This window comes from Epargyreus clarus, unplaced genomic scaffold, assembly GCF_041222505.1.
Source record: "Epargyreus clarus isolate Ecla_fem2 unplaced genomic scaffold, WU_Ecla_fem_2.2 ptg000023l, whole genome shotgun sequence".
NCBI classification, from domain to species: domain Eukaryota; kingdom Metazoa; phylum Arthropoda; class Insecta; order Lepidoptera; family Hesperiidae; genus Epargyreus; species Epargyreus clarus.
In genome coordinates this window covers 13,357,354-13,363,353 of record NW_027332230.1, presented here as the reverse complement: position 1 = coordinate 13,363,353, position 6,000 = coordinate 13,357,354, and positions in this window count along the sequence as shown.

The window sequence follows — 6,000 nt, the reverse complement described above, 5'->3', positions numbered from 1 at the left end:
ACCTGTCACGCTCGTCTTTACGCACACTTAAGCGAGAAAATAGAAATCATCATCACATCAGCTTTTAGCGTCCCACTGCTGGCATTGGCCTCCCCAAGATTTGCCATAATATTCGTGCGAAAAATTAAGGCCCCTACTCAACTATCGCCCAAGCGATAGTAGCAAATGGGTATCCAGCCTAAAATCGCTTAACTTGACTGTGAAAAGGCCTTAACAAGATTTCTCAGTGTGCGAGAGTAATTTGCTCATTTTATCGTCCTACTTCAATTTAGCAAATTCTCTCTTATCGTGGAATAATTTTTAGTTGACCCAAAAATCTCACATAGTAATTTGCGCTTGAGAGTGCATCAGTTTTTTAATTAAAGTCGATGTCACTACGCTCGGGTTCCCATTAAAATATAAAGCGCCAGGTTAAAATGTGTTTCCCATTTACCAGTGCATATAATACGCATACAGTTTTGTGCATACGTTTTAAATACCCTGGGTAAATTAAATATATGAAAGGGTCACATAAGTAGTTAGCGCATTGATACAAACATTTCCACCCAATTAGCGGATATATTAACACCCAAATATGTTTATTTAAATGCTGGTAATACTATTTTGTAAAACTTTGTAAAATTTTGTAAAAATGTAGAAATGTGAATTTAATAATTCTTAATTTTATTGTTATAATTACCTTATCTCTTTCTTGAGTGAAGCAGTTTCTGACTTACATGAACCGACCATATTTGTGTTTAGGCATAGCAATGTTTCTATAATGGACTTCAGGTAGACGGCCCTCTATTGATTGGGTTCAGGAAGTAGGCGGAATTTTATGAAAAGCTTAAAGAAATAATTATACGCCAAAAGGCTAAAGCCAACAAAGGAGGAAGTACGATCCATTACTTAAATACAATTATATCTTCAAAGGATTTCCAAGAATTTGTAAATGAAAATCTCTGAATTTCCCACGTGCCGACACGACATCGCCTCCACTGGCTTCCTTACCGCTAACAAAGGGAAATGCATTATTAAGAGTGCATGCAAATCTCCGCATCTAGACTTAAGAGAGGGAGCTGTTCGACCGCTATAGTTTCGCGAATGAAGCGATAAAAGGACAATTCTAATAATTAGTTTCATTCAGATTTTTTGTTTATTTACAACAAAATAAATCTCCGCATCTAGACTTAAGAGAGGAAGCTGTTCGACCACAATAGTTTGACGAGTGAAGCGATAACACACAGTCTAAATCAAAGTTTGAAACAGATATTAATTTATTCGGAACTAATTTTCGACGAGACTTCTTTACATGCACCTATTTATTATGCATTCAGTAACTGGTTAGTGACCATAAACGAAGGTAGTTTTAGTAGGCTAAATAGTAAGCAATATTCTGAGTATGTTTGTACTAACCAATAAATTTCTTGTCAGATTCAGTCGTTTCGAAGATAAACCCGAAAAAACATACAGACAGACAAAAATTTAAAACACGCTTGTTCATAACGTTCCTTTTAGTAACGTAGGATTTTTCACGTCCACACAAACACTGTAAACAAACAGTCCCACCGGGAATCGACTTTATCCAGTACGTTACTTATTATTCTGGCCGCTACCTGTAATCTTGGCAGCGTTACATCTCACATTTTCCTTTGGTTAGACCAGTCAGTAATAGAACGCAGCTGCAAGTCGTCCACTCGCGTTATCAAAGAGATAAATGAAAGGAAGAGGTTTTTTGGCTCCACTCCTTTTTATTTTCACTTTAACCAGTCACATTTGCATTGCGCAAACAAAGGATGTCTTCGGGATCTACAGAGAATCTGAATGTGGATCGCTCTAACGGAATAACGAGTTTCCAAGATGATTTTGAATTCGACAAGCAGATTCCACTTGTTAGGAAGTCAGTGGACTGAGTACTCAGTTTCCTTTTAGTCCCACCTGTCGATTTCCGTTATCTTCTATATTAATACCTGAAGAAAAAACTTTATACATTTGCACCCCTTTTTACCAGACTTCGGAAGATAATCTTTTTTGTTCGTATGTAGGTACATAATGTATATATGTCTCATTCCTCGATGTAGGGCATCTACAGCCCAAGACTTGACGGTTTTCACATGTCAGGTGCCGTTAGATTCGTCTGAAGTGTGGAAGTCGGTTTTATTCATTTTTTTAATATTTCTGTAATTACTCGTAAGGAGAACATTAAAACGACTCTGGTAAGTATATGTGCTTTATTTATTTACTACACTATCCTATAATTCTGAACACTTAACAATCCTATTACAAACAAAAATACATTACAAGAGCACAATAGCAGTAATATAATAACAATGATGTACTGTACGGTAGTATAGCCTAGTATTTACAACTCTCACCTCTCATTTCGAAGAACTAAGGTTAAAATCCCAGACACCTATATCTTTTCAAAGAAAATTTAATTATCAATTGCTTTCAAACTGTTAAGCAAAACACCGGGAGAAAACCTACACACCCGAGACTTCTCCAAAAAAAAGGACCTCAGATGTGTCGACCAAACTGTACCCTTACTATGAGTTTTCAAAACATCCAACAATTTTACGTTACATTTACTCAATCCAATATTCTGTTCCGTTTGCTTCTGTAGACTAAGTAAACGTAACAATAAGTAAGTGCTCAAGTCCTTCTGTCTGCCTCACATGTTCGCAAAAAAGAGAGATAAAACATAAAGCGCCATTTTGTCAATTTATACATTTAATGATAGGTTACCGACACTATAGTTCTGATACAATCCTCTAGGGGCGCTGATTGGAAATTGTATGGGCAAATACGTAAACAAATACCAAAACAGTCATATTTGTCAAAACGTAAAACTCATGGTAAGGGTACTGCACTTGGCCAGGTCGCTGGCCTAAACTCTACCCTGAGAGAAGCCTAGTATAGGACACTAACGAGTTGATAACAAGTGACAGTAGTATCGCCGCAACAACAATAGATTCCACCATCCATTTTCCATTTAACAATTGAATAGCCGGAATAATTTTCACTTCCCTACTTAAATTCGTATGGCCGTATCTTTCGTGTAGAAAATAGAGCGGAGACAAAATTTACAACAAGACAAAAAGTGGTGGGTAATTGAGTATTCTCCAAGCGCACTTGCTAAATTATTCGGAGTCCTTTCTTTTCTCCGCGATATTCTACTTTAACTTAAAATATTATATCGGTGGTAAGATATTCTAGGAATCTGCTATAAAAGGTATTCTATAAATGTGCTTTCTTCATCAGTTTTACGTCGTTGAAATTTTTGATGTTGATGATGGCTATACATTTTCTTATGATGAGTCGTCGCCCATTTATGAGTAACTGTGACTTTTTGTTCTTATTTAAGAACAAATTGTTGCTGCTCATTTGTAACATATGATTTTTTTTATAATATAGAAGTAGCAGACGAGCATGCAGTCCACCTGATGGTAAGTGGCTACTGCCGCCCATGGACATCTGTAATAACCCCAGATAGGATTAGATATTCCTACCTGAGGTCGGCCACAGATGCGCCGCTACCCCTGAGGACTAAGCTGGAACGCCTCGGAAAAGTATGTCTCCCTTACCACACCCTTCAAAACGGAACACAGCAGCGCCTAACACTGCTGTTATTAGGCAGAAATAGGTGTGGCGGTGGTGCCGCCGAAGTCAAACCACAAAGGTTCTACCACCTTCATTTTTGACATACGCATTAATAAGTCTAGTAATTTACGATTAATACCTACTACTAGTACTTAGTAACTATTGCACCGTGGATATTAATCTGTTGCAAAAGTTTCTTAAGTTTACTTTCGCTGCTAATTATACACAGATAATAATCCGAACAGAAATGTGTCCTAAATTGTACTCATTCTTATTTTATACGAGAATCACATTTCTTTTAATTAATATTCCTCTTATGGCAGACTTCTGTCCTCATTTGAGGATATAAAGCAAGTGTTTCACCACTATCGAGATTCGAATAGCGATTTGTTTATAGTTGAAATGTTTGTAATTAATGAAACATTAGGAATACTAAAACTGATTAACGATTTTATATTTGAATAGTAAAAAGCTACTTTATAACAATAAACTTTGAGGTATTTTGTTGCTCGGTTAAAATCCTTTCCGATGTTTTTTCTGTCTACTGTGGAGTAAAGATAAGGTGAACGTTCACACTTCATCAGTTGTTGCAAGAAACTCTTTTCCATCCAGGAAGGTTGTTGAACCAGTATGGTTTGAGTGAAGATCTACCACAGCTACACTTTATTTCCACCCCTACTTTTATTTCAGTGGGGTATGTGGATGCGATCGACTTCCAGTAGAACACCTGATCTATATGGTGTTGGGTACAAATATTCAGAAGCGGCAGTGGTCGATTCCATCACAAGTGGTCACTTACCATCAGGCGCGTGGCCGGTTGCTGCTTCAATCTTTAAAAAATGATCATAAAGAAATATCGTAACCATTATGCTTTGAACAAAAGCTTAGTTACTCAATAGAAAATCGTTCATCGCCCGGCGTTGAGTCGTGCGGGAAGTCGGCAAGTCAATGCACGTCAGAGTGAAATTCATTTTCCTTCCTCTCTTAATACAGTTAATTACCTCTATTGAGTGTTTCTTCGCAACTCCCGGCTTCCTTCAGGTTTTAATATATGTAGTTAAGTGGTTTCTTGTTCCGCTCAAACAGTACAGTTTCTTAAAGAAACCCGGACTTACTTCGCGCCGTCTAAAAAAGAACTTTGAAACTGGCTGACATAAACTTTTCACCTTTGCGGATGTAATTTACTTCGTAAGCTAGTTTGCGGGTTTCCTCGGTAGAAAACATCCTTTGATGTGAAGGGATTTTAAATTCCATTGTAATTAATATATTTAACGCTGAAAGGGAAAAAAATATATTATCTCTGCCTTATAGTAGAAAAGTGAATTTCCGCAAAATAGGTAGTTATTCTTGACGGTTGACTTGAGTTATTCTACCGTAATACACGAAGTTTCTGTAATACAACCATTCGTACCATTATAGTGATGGCCTACTGTGAATATCAATCCCTAATTTAATTTAATGACGACTTTATTTCATTATTTAGGGATTTTTGTGATAGAGATAGTAAATAGTAACGACAATACTTTTAATACAAAATACTATCTCAATAGTAAAACCTTATCTTGAACCCATTACTTTAGATAGGATTTATTTACTACTCTAGTTTCCATTTTCTTTTAATTTAATTCCATTTGCTATTTTCATAACTATTATCTACATTTAATTGCAGCAGACGTAAGAAGCAAAATGTCAAGCAATTTCATGTTTCGTAAAGCATTCTTCAAAATGCTCAAGAAACAGAGAAACTGTAACTGTTTCGTAACACAGTGCATCAGGCAGGACGTAGTCATAACACGACGCTATCTCGAATGTTTAATTATAGAGGACATAAGAAGTGAAATGTCAAGCAATTTCATGCTTTGTGAAACATTCTTCAAAATACTCAAGAAACACAGAACTGTAACTGTTTCGTAACACAGTGCATCAGGCAGGACGTAGTCATAACACGACGCTATTTCGAATGTTTATTTATAGAACACATAAGAAGCGAAATGTCAAGCAATTTCATGCTTTGTGAAGCATTTTTCAAAATGCTCAAGAAACACAGAAACTGTAACTGTTTCGTAACACCGTGCATCAGGCAGGACGTAGTCATAACACGACGCTCTCTCGAATGTTTAATTATAGAACACATAAGAAGCGAAATGTCAAGCAATTTCATGCTTTGTGAAGCATTCTTCAAAATACTCAAGAAACAGAGAAACTGTAACTGTTTCGTAACACAGTGCATCAGGCAGGACGTAGTCATAACACGACGCTATCTCGAATGCAAACAGTTCCCAACTTGCATGATTACTCCGACGACGTATTCCTTGTAGGACGCGTTTCCATTGACCAGCGTATTTTCTATTCATTTTTATAACGAATCTGTATGGTATTTTTTTTGTTTCTTCAAAAACAGTATATCTCTATGATCCTAAT